Source organism: Haliaeetus albicilla, chromosome 22, assembly GCF_947461875.1.
Source record: "Haliaeetus albicilla chromosome 22, bHalAlb1.1, whole genome shotgun sequence".
Taxonomy (NCBI): Eukaryota; Metazoa; Chordata; class Aves; order Accipitriformes; family Accipitridae; genus Haliaeetus; species Haliaeetus albicilla.
Window position 1 is genome coordinate 26,079,166 of NC_091504.1, and position 18,977 is coordinate 26,098,142.

Here is an 18,977-nt window from a genome sequence, read left to right on the forward strand (position 1 = left end):
AAAAGCTTATTAAAAGCACATCAACCATCCAACACCTTGGGAATAGTCAGCACCCTGGAAACACACACAGCATGCTCTGATTGTATCACACACAGAAAATACATGTGCTGCTGCCGTTCTGGTCTAGAAAAACACGGCAAACCAGCAGAACGCAGGAAGGGGCTGCAGCAGCGTGGGGACAGGCGAGGGTGCAATGCGGGGGCTAGCACAGCCCGGCAGTGGGGACCCACCAGCCCCCCTCCTCTGCCGTGGCCATGCACCCGGCGCATCCACTCTCCTCCCGGGGAACGGACCCAACAGACCCAACACCATGGTGGGTGGCCATTGTGGTCCCAGTTGGTGCGGCACAGCTGGGACCAGGGGCGAGACCTCCCCGGTTTGCTACCTCCACATCCGCATTTCTCACAGGAAAGGCTATCAAGGAGCTTTGTGGGATCGTGAATATGAATTGCTTTGACCTCACTTAGTCTGATATCGTGGAGTATTAAATCTCTATTTTTCAAGCATTAAGCCTGTGTAATAGCAGGATGCTGCAAGCAATTTGCAATAAGATGAAGGGATATTACTGTCCTGGGAGACAGACAATCCAACCACATCCACAAATTGATAACAGAGATAGTGACTTAGGTTCATGGTAGCTATTAATTAAGGGCATGTTTTATGTGGAAGACAATACCAGCTTACACAGGCAGGTACTTGTTGGCCTTCCCTTCCCTGCGGTGAGCAGCATTCCCAGAGCTGGAGTGCAGCCAGGTGGGTTAGCTTACCTTGCTGAACCTCAGTTCACACACTTACATTTGAATCTCTGACAGGCAAAATTAATTTCTCAAGCCTTTAGCACAGCAGCTTCAGAGCTGCTGTTCTGCTGCTCAGGAGTGGTCGGCGGCTGCTGGGAGCCACTGCTGCTGGGAGCAACGTGCAAGCCCTCCTTCCAGGGACATTCAAAGGCTTGGCCAGAGCAAAGAGCTAGCAACTGTGCTGAGAGCTCATACATCTCTGGCTGCTAATGAGCAGCTAACCATGTCCCGAGCTCTTCCCTTGCCCTCAGAACTTACTGCCTCATTATCTGGCTGATCTCCAGCTCTCAGGCAAAGAAATCCAAAACCAGGTTTCATTCCTTCTTGCCTGTCCTTCTCTCATCTCAGCTGCTGGCAGCATCCCACTCAGCCAAGGGATGCGATCCCTCTCCCACTCTATGCCCTCAGAGGGCTTTCACTTCCCATCCCCTGCAATGGGACTCTCTCAGCATCTCACATCCATTAATTGACTTGGGCTGATTACAGGGCCACTAACTTGTGTCCTAATTACCAACAGAATATTACCCCTTTATAACCTTTTGCTCCTCACCCTAGAATTTAGCAGCAAGCCTGCAACATGCCCTGAAAGCTGACCCCCGTGCTGGCATGAAAGACCCACAGCTACTCCTGTTTCAGTCAGGAAAAGCTCTCCCAGGTCTTACCCTCGTTCTCTGAGCAGGGTCAGCCCAGGCAGGGGGAGCTTGCCCTCGGGCAGCCCACAGCTGCCTGCAGTGTGTTGCAAGGTGAAACATCGCAGAAGGCAAGAACCAAGAGCCAAGGTGCCTGACGGCTCCCAGGAGCAAGGACACTGACCGGAGTCTGTCAGGCTGATGGAGCCAAGGAACACAGCAAATTCAGAGCACCAGCAATACCACAGTGTCAGAGCACTCTTCCCTGCTAAGTATTGCCCAAAAGGTTGTGTAGAGCCAAATAATGCAGGTCAGCAGTGGAAGTATGTACACAATACTGGAGGAAATGGCATAAAAGTCCTGTGTGACGAATAAATTAAAGCATCCCTTCTTACGGACAAGCACCTACGGAGAAGAACTGAGACAGATAAATCAATGGGATAGGCTAGGGAGACAGAAGAGATTTATTTTTTTCCAGATGGGATTAGAGAACAGCTGGAGAATTGATGAGGTGGCAAGGACAGGAGACCGCTCCAGACGGCAGGCTCCTGCTGATGCTGCTACCCACCCCGAAACCCCTGTGTTGGAGCCCACGTGCAGGTCACACACACCTTTCTGGAAAACTGCGTTCAAAGATGTTGGGAACTTGTGATGGGAAGTGTGAGCCTTTACAAACCAAGACAGTTCCCTCTAGGCTCTTCTGATAGTGTTCCCTGGCCACTGGTTTCTCTGTCATCAGCAAAGGCATTTCATGTCAAAGCAAAGCCCCTGATAATTGCCTGGAAACAAAAAATGCAGGGTGCATGGTTTGTCCAGTGGGTCGCCTTGTTGCATGCAGAGCTGAAGGAAAGAGGTCCAGGGCCAAGGGCAATGCTAAAGCCGTGGACAGTGCAGGTCTTCCTGAAACCTGGAGAAGCCACCCCAGCTATGGATTTCTCTGTGTTTCAAAGATGACAGCTGGTGCGATGTGGGTACTGAGAGCCAGAGACTTCAGTCAGACCTAGGACATGTCCGTGAGCTGGACGGGATGGGATCCGTCATGTGCCCAAACACACACATCCTTCGCTGAGTAGAGGCTAGGACAGTAACGCAGAGACCTGGGAGGGGGCTGCTGCAGAAGGGCAATCTAGTCGATTGCGAGAAATGGAAAAATTTACAAAACAAAGGGAAAGAAAGGACAAGATGGAAGTCAGGCCTCTGAGAATGAAAGGAGCATCCTTCGGTATCAGAGAGCACACATCTGCAGCCTGCAGACCACATCTGGCTGCAGACTCATCCCCTGCCTGCAGTGTCTCCATTAAAAGCCCAATGCACACATGCTTATGAAGCCAAAGCTTGTCCTGGGATGGCAGTGATCATTAGCCCAGCAAGTTTGGGAACCTCTGTGCTTTTGCATGCTCTACATCCGTATCCACATCATAGCCCACTCTTTGAAGCCAGTATCTGTACTGCACCTTGGCATATTACAACATTTCAGGCTGCCTGCTGCAGCTCAGCTGTATGTCTGATCTTGGGTGAGGAATTTCTCTTTATACCAAACTGTCTATTCAACTCATAAAAAGAGGCTTTTTTTCCTTCTGTAAGTGCAACACTTTTCATATTTTTACTTCCAGCTGTCTAGATAGTATTTCACTTTTTTCATTTCTAGTGCTCGCTCTCAGTTATTTAATGTGAATTTCTAGGGCATGGTGCCCTTAGCAGACATCAGAGCAATATAACACAAGAAATCAGATATATACTGTTCCAGGAGAAGGCAGGAACAAAAAGACAAACTAGGCTCTTAATACATATGGTGCTTTTGATTCATGGAATATAGAAAATTGTATTTGATTATATCTGTAATGGATCCTCGTAACTTTAGATTAGGGTTATGCTGATGGCCCAACTAATGGACAGTTTATTGCAGGAATAGATTTCATCCTATCATATTTTTTTCCTGGTATCAATTACTTTGAATGTTTAAATGTCTCATTTCTCTGGATGTTTATTGCTCAATTTTCCTTTCTAAAAAAACCCCTATACACACACAATGGCCCTGGTGTTCTGCTAAGTTGCAAGGAACTACAGTTTGTGTGCTCCTGGAGTCCAGAAGCTCCTGCCATCTACCAGCTGCATAGGTCAGAAGAAGATCCACATTTGTGGCTTACAGTTACTGAAGTCATTACAGCACATCAGCCATGAGGTAATAGAGTCAAAGTTCTCTTAGCAGACATGTGGATGCTATTGGAAAAAAAAAAAAAAATTAAAAGGCTTATTAAATTAACCTGTCTAAAAAGGAAAAGGAATGTGTGGGATTGCTGCCTGTGACATTAACAGCAAATCTGATGATAAAAGAGATTGGAAGTAAAGACTGTTTGGTGGAGAGCATCTCATTTTCAGTCAACTTATATTAGTAAAGCCCTGAAGAATAGAATCATTGAATTATTACTCTCTGAAGCAGTGCAGAAGGACATTGAAGGAAATGCTTGTATGACAGTAAAGGGTTTAGGAGTCTGTGGAGGCACCAGAGATGTTACCTATTGATCTGAGGGCCAGGGGGCAAAGAGGCTGGTGGATTTTTTTTTTTTTTTTTTTTTACTTTGCCTGGCTGTCACCATGTCTGAAATTCTCTCTAGAAAAAAAAACCAAAACAAAACAAAAACTTGCAGAGAAAAACATCACCTTTGTCACACTGTAAATACTAGCCAAGCTGCTCAACATCAGTGATTTCAGAATTAGCTCTGCCTCCCTCCAGAACTGATACCTGCCAGTCAACGGGTGTCATGATGTTGGTCTCCCTGAAGAGCAATGATCCCCAATTAGGAACAGGTGCCGAGTTTTGAGGGCATTTGTCAGGGCCGTTGGCTGACACGTGTCAGAGAAGAGCACTGGCTGCACATTTCAAAGGGTGCCTGTCAATGAGATTTTTTCTTCTTTTTTCGTGGTTTTTTTTTTTTGTTTTTTTTTTTTTTTACCTTCAGTTAAACTCTTCAATTTGTCCAGCATGCCCAGAGGAGAGGGTGCAGAGGCTCTTCAGTCCTGATGCATTTTACTGTCACAGACCTTATTTCCTGGAGAAGGAGGAGAAAAGAGCCTGACAACAGATATGCACCAAGGCTCTGTCAAGGAGGGCAAGACTGCATGTTGGCCACAGCAAGAAACATTTTCTGCGGTGAGCCAGGATCATTGCATCCTGCTCCTGCTTTTTCCTAGAGCCTTTTACCCCATGCTTTGGTGGAGGCTCTGATCTGCTTTACAGTCCCCCGCACATGCCCCTGCACAAGGAGCCAGACCAACCACAGAGGCTTCCTCAAGGATGCAGAGAGGGGAGGGGATGCCTCTCGCTGGGAGAGAGCACCGTAAGCCCCTTGCAGGGGTGGAAGCTCCTGGGACCTGGCAATACAGTTGCCTTGCCCTCTGCTCAGGCACACTCATTCACATACAGGCTGCATGTTACTGCTACTCCAAGAAGAGAGCTGGATCCACTTATTTTTTTTTCCATTAAAATGCAAATTAATTTAATAAAAACTGGAATTGTAAATTAATGAAGCACTTAAAACTTCTACATAATACAAGGCTAATACTTACTCTGTAGAATTTCCTCCAGTTAATATCACCACTAACTCTCCCGAGTGGGACCAGCCTGGCAGCTCCACCGATCTAAATCAGTCTCTTTGACTGGTGATGGGATCACAGCTCACCGAATGGGCACATTGCCTTTTTACTGCTTCCCAGTTCCTGGGGCAGTTGGGAAGCCTGCCTCCTCTGCAGGAAACTCAGCCTGCAGGTATCTGCCTGCCCCCTCACAGCTGGTGCATTCAAGAGCAGGGAAATTTCCTTTCCTCTTAAAACAGTAACGGATCCCTGTAACTTACTGCAACCCGACAGTTCACATGAAGACTATGGGGGCTGCTACCCTAAACAGAGCTCCAGTGACGAGCTGCCCTCCCCCGATGTTCAGCTGGAATAACATCACAGCTGCCTCCAGGCACTGGGCGCCCGTGGAGGCTTTGGACGTATTTGAGCCAGAGACTGTGGATCCACAATTTTTTTTTTTTTATTTTTGCCCCAGTACAAAGTGCCAGATTCAGGTATTGACGCCGAAGCCAAAACGTTCTGCATGCACGCTGTGGGGCTGTCCCTAACGAAGGGCTGGCAGCCAGCCCCATCTCACTGCTGTCATGCTTGCAGACAGCTGAGCCACTGCACAGATCCTCCCTCCAAGCAACTGGATTCACAGCAGCCCCTCCATCCTCAGTGGTACTGTGCCTTTTCTGCAGGGTGGGAGCAGAGAGGCAGGAGAAAGTGCCTTGCCCAAGGCTGGCAGGGGGTCAAATATTTCTCAGGTCTATCTACCTTCAGGGCAAATCTGGCTCAAGAAAACAAAAAATTACCTTGAATGCACAGGTGCAAAGCTTGTTCTCTTGCACCTTCCCTTTCTAACTTAGACTTCTATGGAAACACTGCAGAAAATTCATCCTTAGAAAATGCATCCTTAAAATAAAGTACCACCAGAGAAGCACACTGAGAAAATGTTGGGCAAAGTGAGTAAGGCATTTCCAACAGGGTCAGTTCCTCCTGACTTGCAGGGCCACATTTGAACTCATCACCTTCTGCTTTTTTTATAGCAAATGGAGAGAAAAGGCAATTCTGAGAATAATTCGGTTCATCCTAAAGTAACCATCTAAAGTAGGTCAGGTAAACCACACCAAAAAAATTGCCCTTCCCTCTCTGCTGTAAAGAGAGTCCAGGCAGACAGCTTTCACAGAGACGTGGCACCGGTACACGTCCAGAGTTAGGCAACATGAATCCTCCCTCTCACCTCTCTCAGTAGGACCCTGTCCACCCCACGTGCACCCACCTCAGCCCTCCCAGCGCAGAGTCCCACGTTGGACGTGGAGCCCCATGGCTGTACACGCAGCCCCACAGTCACACGTGAGCCCCAAGGCCATACACAGAGCTCCGTGCCACCCTCAGGCCGTCACACGTGGAGCCCCACCGGACCCGTGGGACCTCCCTGCTGCTCAGGGACCTGCTGGGCTCCTTCTCCTCTGGCCACGCAGCAGGGACCACGTCGGCTCCGTGCTGGTGTTAATCACCCGCCACGCTCATTTATTGCCATGTATACACCACTGCCAGGAGCATTATCCCTTAAATAAAGCTCACCCACCCTATTATTGTAATGTCAACTCTGAACCTCTCAGATAAGCCCTGCAGACAATTTATAATTACACAGAAGTAGCTCTTGTACATTGCACCGAGGGGCCATCAGGAGAGGATTTAGGTCTTTCACAGAGCCAGCGTTTGACAGGTCTTTTTGCTGTTATTTCATCTTGACAGCTCCTTGCCACCCAGCTCCTCCTGTGGCTCTACACTCACACTTTGTTGTGTGATCTCAGGTGAAGAGAGCACGTAATGGGCAATAATTGGGGGCGATTACTGTTTACTTGTTAACTTTGCTTGGCAGAGCAGCTGTGATGGATGCAGGGACTGGAATATTCCCTTTATCCCCCGTAGCACCGAGAGTGAACTGGTGCTTAATTCAAAGGCTGAAATCTATAAAAAAGACGACGAAACCCATCATTAAATTTCTCTTAGTGGCTATGTGCATAATTCATCCAAACACCATCAAATATAAATGGCCTTGTGTCAGGACGAGCAGTACGGGCGCGGCAAACCCAGCCTGCTCCAGGAGACGGAAACTGCAAAGCAGCCTCTCACCGCATTAATGAGACCGGGCACCCCAGTGCCCCCAAGAGGCTCCGAACCGGGACGCGACCATCGGATCGCGCCGCGTGCGAGCAGCCCCCGCTCCCCGCGACCCCCCGGGCCCGGCCCCGGCGCCGACCCGCTGAGCAGCCCCCAGCCCCCCCGCCGGTGCCGGCGAGCGGCCGAAGGCGGAGAGCTGTCGGCCCGGCTCTGTCGTCTCGAGGGAGAGAGGGGAAAAAAGAAGAGGAAAACAGTTCTGTCTAAAGCCCCACCGGTATTTACGAGCCGCGGGCGAAGTGAGGCGGGGGGGGGACGGCGGCTCAGCGACTGCCGGCGCTGCCGCCCCCGCCGCGGCCGGAACGGCTCCCGCCCGCCCCGGGACGGGGACACACGCACGACCCCCCCCCCCGGGACGGACACGGACACCCACGCCCCCCCGGGACAGCCCCCCCGCGCCGCTCCAGGAGCCCGCGCCCCGCTCTGCCGGCCCCAATGCTCCGATACCTCCGCTCCTACAGCAACGGTGCCTGCTTGCACCGGTACGGCATTTACTGCCTCTTTTTTTTTTTTCCCCCTACAGTTTAAAAGCACTTGTATAGATTACCGTATCTAAATTCTTTATTGCTCCCTGCTAGTGTCTGAACTTTGATTAGGAGCCGAATGACCTCAATTTCACAAGCGGCAGTCATGTACCAGTAAACAATCCTCGTTCCACACAAGCAGATGTTAATCTATGGCGGTTTAGCAAAGGCTTGCAACAAGTTTTCTAGAAAGTTTTTTTCCAATTATTTGAAAAACACCAAGTTATTTAATAAATCACAGCAAGTTGTTTTGCAAAAGTATCCTTTGAACCATTAGATATTACTGTGAATGCCAATTTTTCTTCCCACCTTATGGCAGGATAAAGATACCCCACTCAATTTTCATCAAAAGCACATGAAAGCAATCAAGGCTCCTGTAGTTTCTATGGAAATAAGGGATGCAAATTGGGATTGCGTGGTGCCTTTTTTCTTGAATTTATCCATAAAAATGCAAATACTCTTCAACAGATACTGAAATATTTGCCTTGTTCTAAGGGAGGCAAAATACATAGATGAGGCTCTTTTGTCCACTGGCTCTCCTGGCAAAGAGATTTGACAGCTCACGGAGCACGAGCCTATCGAAGCTGAACAAGCCCTGTCAGAGAACAAAACAGTGGCAGAACTGGCTCTGACAGGAGCGTGCCCGACCCCAAAGGGCTGTAGCTTGCTCCTTGCAGGTTCCTCAGCCACCAGTGTTAGCAAACAGGTTCTCCCTTTCTCACAACACGACCTACCTCATCCACAGGTACAGTGTAGATGTCTGCCCACAATGCAAGGTCACATCAACAACTCTGGTGCTGAGTTAGAAAAGGAACATCACCTCTTTGGTGTGGAAAACATGAACAAAAGGAGCAGCACAAACAAATCACATTTGTGATGCATCTGCTTTACTTTCCTGCCAGCCGTTTCAGAGGAGAGTATTCAATGGAGGATATTCTGCTTCTCTTCTAGGTCTCATCTTATCCTGTAGCAGGGACTGATCAAAACCCTGCAGCAGGAGGTTTAATTAATTCCCTTTCCAACTGAAGGATACAGAATAGTTAATGCTAGCAAAGGTCTTTGGGTTATTCCCCTAAGTGCTCTGCTGCTCTCTCCTCTTTTTCTGTAAGCTACATTGTGTGCTTCACACAGCACTTACCAATAAATAATCAAACAGCTCTAGGAAACGCTGATCAGCAGCTGGGCTCTTTGCCCCCCAGCCAGGTGGAGGTGCCAAGTGTGGCAGCACGGCTGCCATAGGGAGCCCTTGCAGGAAGCTGGAGCTCGTCCCTGGTGCGTACTCTCTGCTTGTGGACTCAGGGAAATTTAAAAGGTCAAGGAATGGTATTTTGCATCACTGTTGTTTGCCAGAATTAATGACAAACCCTGGCAACTCAACTAGTAAAACTCCAAGCGTGAACTACAGCATGCTGCAGCTGCACAGTTATAAACTTGCAATTAATTAATTGTGCTGTCACTATATGCACCTGAGAACAACAGCTAGATCAAAGACCTGAGCAGAGATCAAAATGATTAGTAGATCACTTTACTTACAGTTGAAAGCGCCAATTAGATACAGAAAAGATGTAGTCTGGCTTAGTTGCTTCTATTAACAGCTCTGAAAGAGAAAAGTCACTCAGACTGCAGAAAAAAAATCAGGCAAGCCTGACTGCTTACAGTGTGGACAGAGAGAGAAGTCGCCATGGTCTGTCCACTGACTTCCTTCTCTCTGTGCCTGTTACACTCTTGACACTATTCACACCTTGGGCTGCACTGAAATGGGCCGGATAAGTCCCTTTTGCTTGTGTGGTTTTGCAGACCCAAAGGCCCCCTCAAGCAGGTCCCGAGAGCCCCAGGAGAGCCTAGAGCAGGAGCCCAGCTGCCTGGCCCAGCAGACGGTGCAGCCTCTGCTGGGGGGACGGGGGGTGGATGCCCCCTGCCCATCGTCTGCCCGCTGGGAGCTGCAGCAGCAGTGCGTGTTGCTGAGCCGTGCTCCTGCATGCAGAGGCAGAGTGCCACCGGCCGCACTGATGGACAGAGAGATTTCCTGGGGCTCGCATCCACCCCGCACCCAGCACGTGAGCAAATGTGTAAGTGACGCTGGTGACAGTGCCTGAGCTCGAGACACTCCAGTAACCATTTCCCAAGGTGGAGAAAGTGTCAGGGTTTTAGAAATACAGTAGCTTTCCCCCCTGCTAGTGCACTACCAAGTACCTGTACTAACTGCTCTGTGCTGACTTAGCCAAGCACAGCTAAATTTATGGTGCTGATTTATAATTTTCCCTAAAGTTATTAGGAAAATACATTCCAGCTGTACCTTGCAAGCCTCCAGAAGGGGCTTGTCCTGCTCTGTAGACAGCCTCTCCCTTCCACTAGCAGTGTGAGGGGAGCAGTGAGGAACACTGTGGATTTTTTTAAGTTTTTGGTCTTGGATTATTATCTTTCAGAGAGAAATGCTGTAGCTTAACCAAACATATGAGCTCACTGGAGGAATTACTAATTGATTCCTGGCATACATTAAGCTGGACGCCATGTTTGTGACCATAAACAGTGTCTCCGGATTGCAGAGCTGGTCTGTATCATCACTGAGCTCCAGATTGAGACTATGCACTGCTGCAAGTCTGAGGGATGCTGGCCTTGTGGGACCCAGCTCCGTGAGTCCCTCGCAGTCCCTGCACTCCTCACCAAGCTGCCAGCCTGTGAGGCGAGAAAACATCTGCTCAAGTGCCCCAGAAGGAAGGGGCTTTGCTGGACTCCGCTGCCAGCACAAGAGAGAAGGCGCCAGGAAGAAAGGCCAGACCAAGGAGGCAATGTCTCCTGAGAAATGGGTTCAGAGCAGTTACAGCTGCCAGCCCCACCATGAGATGATTCCCACTCTCTGGTGAGACAATTGCAAAGACCGAGGAAGGCACCGCAGCACTGTGGCCTGACACTGGCTGCTGTACACGTACTTGGTGTCCTTCCTTAGATGTACTTCAGCAGTGAGCTTTGTCTCCATTGTCTCCTGTTTGTCACATTGTTTAATTTTTCTTTTTAATTGACTCAGACATTGTTTAATTTCTCTGTTTAATTGGCTCAGACAGAGAGGCTGCAGGCAATGTCATTCTCACATCATCTCTCAGAAACGTCACAGGCATGAGGGTGACATTATTGGTCATATGCAGCGAAGTTCTGCAGCATCCCTACAGATCCACCCCCAGCTGGGACCGAGGCAGGAACAGAGAGCAGATACAAATCATAGATGTTTGCAGGACAAAGGCTATTAGCAGGGTGCCATCCTGGCTTGTATGGGAACTGCTTTCATTTAACATACATGCCAACAAGTGAGACAGCAGGTAGAATGAGAATTCAGCACAGCACACAGATGACACCACTATTTACATCATTCAAATCCAGAAGTGCCTGAAGGGAACTTCTGAGGCATCTTATAAAGTGAGGTGAAAGCAGGTAAAGTTAGTGAGCAACAAAATCTTGCCACATACATGCAGTCTTAAGAGCAGCCACTGCAAGGTCTATTTAAGCCACATGATTTTCTTTATTAATACAGATTCAACAGATACCTGAAAAAATATTGAACAAATGTTCCTTTGTATTTTAAAATGTCTTGCATCTAGCATGCCCTATATTTTTCCAGTCACATGAATTACTTGAATAGCTGTATTTATCTCTCTAGGTTCTACAGGTAGAATACAATGGCTATTTCATCAAGCCTGCTCTGACGGACCCAGGTGCTTCAGAAAGTTAGTTTCCACACCGGCTTCATTTGGTGGGTGCCGGATGGAACAACCAGAGGAGAAAAATGCAAGTTCAGACTTTCCCTGGAGAGCTGCAAGTGTTTGGAGATCTGCAGTGCTGTTCACTGAAAAGATTTTTAATAGCTTTGACCTTCGTCGGGTCTGTGCAGTCTCCTTTTGTCAAAAAGTGTATGGGGAAGAATTCTGGAAAAGAGTTGAAGATAATACAAATGTTCTGCAGGCTGCTGAGGGAATTACAGAGTGCTTCTTCACGTTCTTGGATTATTGTTCCAAAGTTTAGACCACGGACATCAGCTGCCGCAGGTGTATAGTAGTTTATAATCAGGAAGGGCAAATAATTGCTGGTCAGGAGGCAATATAAATATTTGTTATTGCAGATGACTTATAAATAAATCATTTGAAATGACAAACTTAATCAGACAATTCATTTGACAAATAAGTATTTGATCAGCTCTGCCTGAACCACAGTGGCCAGCAAGGCACTCTGTAAAGAATACCTGAAATTTATGGAAAGACATATCACTTCACCTCAGGACACGCAGGCATAGAGAGAAGTGGCCAGATCATAAATTGTCAGACTCTTGCACTTCAGACCAGACAGATTCCAGAAGGCTGCCGGCGCAAAGGCAGCCCCAGCCCCAGGGGCAGAAGCGAGAGTGGCCTAAGGTGCGCGGGCGCAGCTCCATCCTGCAGCACCCGCGGACCCAACAGGTATGTCCTATCCCTGCACTGGCATTTCCCTGCACAGGGCACTTGCCAGCAGACCCGGGATTTCAGCCACTTGAGGGACTATTGCCAGCCAGGTGTCTCACATCATTTTCAGACTATGCCAGGCTAACCTGATCAGGGGTTTATTTTTTCCTCCAAAAACACAAAATGAGTGTGTGTCAGTCTAATAGTTCTGTGTACATTGTGTCTCATCTGTATTCAGCACATCACCAAAATGTGAAGAAGAAAATAGCCCCTGAAAATAAAAGTGAGAGATAGGAGGAGACACGAGCCATGAAAAAAGCAAACAGCTCCCCGCCTGTATTCTGGCTTCCCAGCGTCTCTGTCACTCCCACACCCTCTGAGCTGCTGTGCACAGCTCTTAGTGGCTTTGGACTCATCAGTGTTCAGAAACATTAATATAATCTGGTCTGAGATGTGCACATATTGTCCATACTGACATGCGAAATAGGCAAGAAGCAGCATATTTTTGGTGATTTTTTTTCCTTTGTGCATTTTAGCTCAGAACAATCTAATATAAAAAAAACCCCAATGCTTGCCTCCAGTAGCTTAAATGTCAGTTTTCTATTATTTTTATGGTCTGGTCTCAAGGGATATAAAGGGCACATTGCACCAACAGTGAAGAATCACAGAGCTTTTCCTTTACATGATGGCAGAATGAGAAGCATCATCCAAGACAGTTGGAAGTAACGCCTTTCCCACCCTTTCCCCATGACCACAGGTTGGAGCAAGAACTCGAGTTAGTACAGATGGGATGATGAAGATCCTCCAAGACACAAGGATGACGTTTCCCATCAAAAAGCCTCTTTGTTTAACCAGAGTGGCTGGAAGACTTGTAAATGCCAAGAATGAGGAATGTAGCCATGGTGAACAGGGCAACCTGTTGTGAGAGTGTTAGATCTCAGTGGTGAGATCGCTGCCTGGTAGGACTCTAGATCCATGTGACATTGGCGGGTAAGGTGGACACCACCACTGTAAAACTGCAGGATCGTTAGGTCATGAGATTATCACAAAAAATGAACATTTTCCAGACGCTGCTGCCCCCAGGCAAAGCACAGTCCCACCGGGGGACGGCTGGCACCTGCTCTCTGCAGGGAGAAGGGACCGGCCCCACAGCAGCTCTGCAGCCTGTAAAACCAGCAGAAATATCTGCCAAACAGGGGTGCTGAGAACAGGGTCCTACTTGTTCATATTTCACATCTCTGGCGCCTTTATCAGAAACATTAACTCTGTGAACTCCTCTTGGGCTGGGAGGTTTGCGAGGAAGTGAGGATCCCTTGACAAGAAAAGATGTTAATGCCTCATTTGCATATTTTAGGAGGAAGCTCCCTATGAAATCACGTAAATGTAATTTTCCTACAGTCTCCAAATCCCCAGCCGCTTCCAGCTGATGCAAATAAAATCTTGTTATTCAGCTTACACCAGAAGACTCTGGCACCTCCCCCCCAGGACAGGAAGATTATCTGAAGCCAGGAGGAGAAATTGGCAGGTCAAACTTCTCCTCATATCCAACAACTTCATGATTTGATTTTTATCAAGAAGGAGTTTTAATGTCACAAACAAAACAGCAACAACCCTGTCAATAACAGTGACGCTACGGTCCCCACAGCTCGTGTGACAGGGGATGCAGGCGGCAACTGTGCTGGGAAGCGATGGCTAATCCTGGTGCTGCCGAGGACCAGCGCTGCAGCGGAGGGACCCATCCGTCTGGAGGGGACCCTGCAGGACCAGAGTCACCCTCACCCCAGGGGCTGCATCAGCCCAGCATGAATTCAGCAAAGGCCGGGTTTGGACACGAGTGTGCTGCTCTACACTTTGCTCCTCTCCCTGGCTGTGTTGGAGCAGGTCCAGGCTGGCATGTAGCGGAATTTTCCGGTCTGCTGTGAATATTTTCTACTCTGTCAACCTTTTATTTAAATGACATTTGGCTGCAGTGCTAAAAGTACGATATTGAAAACCAATAAGTGGAAAGTGTTTGAAAGCCAATCTAAATCAAATATTACAATATGGTGAAGTTAATCATCTGAAATTAACCTTATAACTGCTTGAATCACTCTAATCTATAAAGAAAATCAATATAGGCATATCAAACCCTACTCCAAGCTGCTGTCTGTTCCAGCTGACCATGCAAATGGAAAATAATAGCCAGTGGATGCCTATTGCTCCTTATTATATGTTAACACTTCGCACAGGGCTGACATGGTCAGGCAAGGATTCCCTGGGGAGACTTGGCCATGAGATGTGGGCAAACGCTCCCGCTCTAAAGAGGCACCGCAGCAGCAAAACCCCTCCAAGTTGTTCTCACGGCAGTTAATTTCAGAGTGCCAGTCAGAGCCGTGAGTGACTAACAGGCTGTTTCATGAGGAGAATTGATTGTCCCTGGATGAAAAACAGCTGCTCCAGCACAGCACCCTGCACCCTCGCAGGCTCCAGCTCAGTCCCAGGCTACACCCAAGGTGCCCCCCAGTGTCCTGCCAGCAACTGGACCCAGCTCAGGGCACCAGGCATGGACACAGGCATATGGGTCCCCAGCAGCATTACCGGCACTGCAGGCTCAGCGCCCACAGCCACCCACCCTGCAGCATGCCTGGGTGCCAGAGCAGTGTCTGCACCATGCACCGCACCGCACTGTGCTGCATGGGTGTCCTGGGCTGCATCACAGCAGCTGTCCCAAACATAAGCACTGGTGATGTGGCAATGATGCCTCTCAGGGAACTCACCCTGACTGAAGCACCGCCGGCTGCATCCCTGTCTCGCAGCAAGCAGCTCCGAAGCCCAGGGCGTTAATAACCCGCCCCGGCAGGAGCTGCAGCCCAGCAGTGGGGGGCACAGAGCGATTACCCTCCCTGTCTAGCTGCATCTCCAAAGTGGACATCAGCATGGCATTTACTAGGAGGCTCTGGGATATGACAGTGATAAGTGCTTTGACAGCAGATAGAAATCTATAAATAACAACAGCTTCTCTCAAAAACCTCATTTTAAAATAATGAAGACATTTTGTAAAGTGACAAGTGTCTCAAATGTTGATAGTAAAAGCTGGGGGAGGCTCTTTTTGAAGTCTCGGGAACACATGCGAGTAGTGAGATCTCAGCAGCAACCTGCACAGCCTCAGGAGCCCAGGATTAGTCAGAGCCAAGCAGAGTGATCACAGGCTTTTCCAGATGCTCCTCATGGGCCCCAGATTCAAAGATGAATGAAGGTTCATGAGCAGATGCCATTGTCCAGGGAGCATGGCCACTTGGAACGAGTCCTGCCTGTGCTCAGAATGAAGAGCAGTGCTTGCCTCCAACATCCCCTCACTGGTAGACCTCCCCGCGCACGCCAGCTACCCCAAGGTCAAAATATTTTCTGCATTACAATGAAAGAAGAAAATTGTGCCAATTTTCTAGCTGCCAATCTGGCATGTGTCAGCTCCCATCTCTTACTCTGATTCCCTACCCAGGCCAGTCTGTGAGGGTGCAATACCCGCACAGTCCCACCAACACCAGTAGGATTTCAGTGATCATCTCCAAGCCCAGAGCGCTTCACCCTCCAGGGTGGCTGGCGAGATGGTTGCCAGGTGGTGGATAACACATGGTGAAGGGAAGGTACCAGTGGCCGCTGCTGGCTGCACCGAACAGTTCTGGATCATTTCCTTTCATCTCAGATAGGATGAAGTTGGAAGGAAACAGGAATTTTTATTCATCATCTGGGCGCAGGACTCAAGGCTGGGCTCAGGGTGGCTCTGCTTCTTCCTCTCAGTCTCCTAAAGCTTGTGAGACCGCTGCTGTAACCTCGTCCCAGTTGGAGGGAAGGAACCCGCACAGCACCTGATGCTGCTGTCCCTTCCGGGCTGCTGGCAGAGGACAGGCAGCTGCACAAGAGCCAAGCAGCACAGTTTGGGCCAGATCAGTTACCCCAAGGGTAAGCAGGGCCCTGAGGCATCAGCCTGTGCTGGAGGAGGCCAAGCCTCCCACCAGGAAGAGACCTCGGAGGAGAGAACCCTCCACCCAGCCCAGCCAAGCATGGGGCCGCTGGCTGCTCATGCTAGGTGGCCTGGCAGTGCGGCCAGCAACAGCCAGCTGCCCACAGCAGCAGCCAGCCAGCCTGCAGAAACAGCCCACAGCAGACAGACAGCCTGCAGCAGACAGACAGACAGCAGCAGCAGGCAGCCAGCCTGCAGCACACAGACAGCCTGCAGCAGCCAGCCTGCAGAAACAGCCAGCCTGCAGCAGACAGCCCGCAGCAGCAGCCGGCACGTCCCCGCACAGAAGTGCTGCTGCACCCGTGCAGCCCACAGCGGCAGCTCCCCTGCTGCTCGCAATTAGCCTTTTGCTCAACGTCTCTTTCTGAAGTTTTTTCCTGCACTTCAGATCAAGATGTAAATGACGTGTTGCCCCAGAAAGAGGGAGGAGAACAAGTACTGAACCGGGCAGAAGCTGTCCCAGAAGTGAACACGCAGGCTGGGAGGCTGGAAACGCTGTTTGAAGCAGCAGTTTGCCACAGAGTGATTAAGAGCAGCCCTTTGATACTGGAAATGCGTTTTAATGAATTTCCCGCAATACATATATATATATCCCTTGGGTTCCCATGGAAAGGCCTTGCACAATCCTCCCTTGTCCTCACCCAAAGGGACACCAAGATGTGTAAAAAATGCTTCATTTTTTAATACTTTAAGCTGAAAGGGTTTTAAATAACTGGGAGCTTTCTTGGTGCTTAAGAATCTCTTCATTTCTTTAAATTACAAGAAGGAACTGCATTTTTCAAAATCAATACTCGGAATTTACAAACAGCTCTCCAGGTAAGGAGACTCAATAGCAGAGCTTAGCTCTCAAGGAGACCTGGCAGTAGAAGCTTTCCATCCAACCTGCAGCACTGGGCAGTTTCAGCTGTGACTCTGGCAGACCCGTGCTCTCCATATCACAGGAGTCTGTTATTTTGCATTATAATTTATTTTAGACTTCAAGTTTTCTGAGGAAGGGACTGTATCTAATTTAGCGTGGGTAGAGTATACAGCACCCAGGATAGAAAATCTGTGCCTGCTGAAGCCATGAACTCCTGCCATGGTGCTGAGTGAAGAAATAGTGAAGAAATAATTATTAGAGTAATGGCAAATATTAACATGCAGGGTTCTCACAGTGAGAGCTACAGCGAGAGTAGCATTGTGCTAGCAAGAAGGGGTGCCACAGCGGAGAAAAGGGGTTTGCTGCCCTCGTCCTGGCTCTGAGCCTTCGTGTCTCCTTCACGGACCCTCAGAAAGAGAAGCTGGGCTAAGAGCCCCTGGAGCTGGTACCGCTGTGAGCTCCTCCACATCACACACAGCAGCCCCAATGTCTCCCAGCGACGGCTGGAGAAGGGTTAGGCTTGGCAGCCTTTCCTCCACCCAGCCAGTCCCTCCCAGCACACCCTGGTGCATTAAGAGGCAATGCAGAGATGAACTGGGCGTGCCAGCAATTACACAATTGTAAAACAGAAGGCAGGCTTTTGCCCAATGTCACTAAAACCATTTACAGCCTATTGGAGGGGACAGTTGTCCCATTAAGAAACCAAAAGACATTCTGGCTTTCTTCAGCCTCAAGGCTTGGAAGCATGAAGCATTTACTGCCTAATTAAATTTTAATATACTGGCAGAGTACAGCTCTTGTGAATCTGTATTGGACAGTATGCCAGACTGTGCAGCAAAAAAGCAGGCTCGAGCTGCCTGCAGCCACCAGTGCCTGCTCCCGGCTGGTGTGGCAGGATCCTACAGCACAGTATCACAGGGAGCGCAGCGGTCACGGTGTCAGATCCCCAGAGCTGCCATTTGCTTCCAAGCATAGATGCACCACACAGGGAGTTTGAATCTCTCCACTGCAAAAGTGCAATCAGGAAAAAAGACACAAGCACTGTGATGCTGGAGGAGAAGACTGTGACCCTGGCAGCATGGCAGCACGGTAGAGGGACGATGCTTTCCTGAGTAGATCTGAAGGACAGCGGAGATGGAGCCAACGACCTGGCTGATGTTTAGCAGCGCACTGGTCTACCATGTGCACACACATGCAGTAGGTTTGCACTTGAGTTTGTTATTTATTCTCCATTGCTTGCTAATAGGCTACATCTGAAGCCAAGTGGCTGTCTCTTGCTAGTAGTGCTGCTCTTTTTTACTAGCTAACTGAGGTCTCCTCTGTGGGCTTCTCTGCTTGTTTTTAACGGGCAGATAGCTGTCAAAAGGGCTGACCCTGCTCCAGGGAGAGGTTAACACCTTGCACCAGCTTGCAGTGTCCCAGGCATGTGCTAGGAAGTTGCTCTCTTCGTGCTCCCGTTTTGGCCCCAGCAGCATCTGCTGTGCAGCATGCGCCCTCCCTCCACCCGTGACCCACAGAGCTGGGGCAGTCCCTTGCCTGTCCCTGCTTTGCCAAGCCAGAGCTCTGCACTGGGCTAAGCCTTCCTAAGAAAACTTCTTCCTACCTCTCCCAGCGTCTGCTCTGCTGCTTCATACACCATGACACAAACTGGGAGCCCAGTGGACAAACTCACTGCTCCTGGATGCCCCTTGTTATTTCTGCCATGACCTCAGCCCTTGTCCAAATGCCCTCAGCTCCTTGTGACATGATGGGGACCAGGAGCCCAGTGCCATCCCAGCCTGGATGCAGCCCACTGCACAGATATCCTATGGCAAGCCAGTGGCTGGGACCACTTGCACACTGCTGTGGGTGCCAAAGGGCCAGGGTCCCCAGCCATTATTTCCTTGGTAAATAAAATGCCTGAAAAGCACCCTGGTGAGAGTAGTCACTGACAGATGGCCAGGACCAGAGACAAGTCCTGGTGCTAAAAACGCTATGATTTTTAAACGGGTGACTC

The 18,977-nt window shown here is 49.3% G+C and overlaps 1 long non-coding RNA gene across 1 annotated transcript in view; it reads right to left on the reverse strand.

The window, feature by feature from the left end:
* Positions 1 to 240: 240 nt before the first annotated feature.
* Positions 241 to 18,977, reverse strand: part of LOC138690586 (uncharacterized) — a 166,187-nt gene continuing 147,450 nt past the window's right edge. Inside the window, exons 5-7 of the long non-coding RNA XR_011329376.1 lie at positions 4,381 to 4,476; positions 3,533 to 3,646; positions 241 to 2,205 (exon numbers count right to left, since the gene is read on the reverse strand). This is a non-coding gene — a long non-coding RNA (uncharacterized lncRNA). The remainder of the gene's footprint in view (positions 2,206 to 3,532; positions 3,647 to 4,380; positions 4,477 to 18,977) is intronic.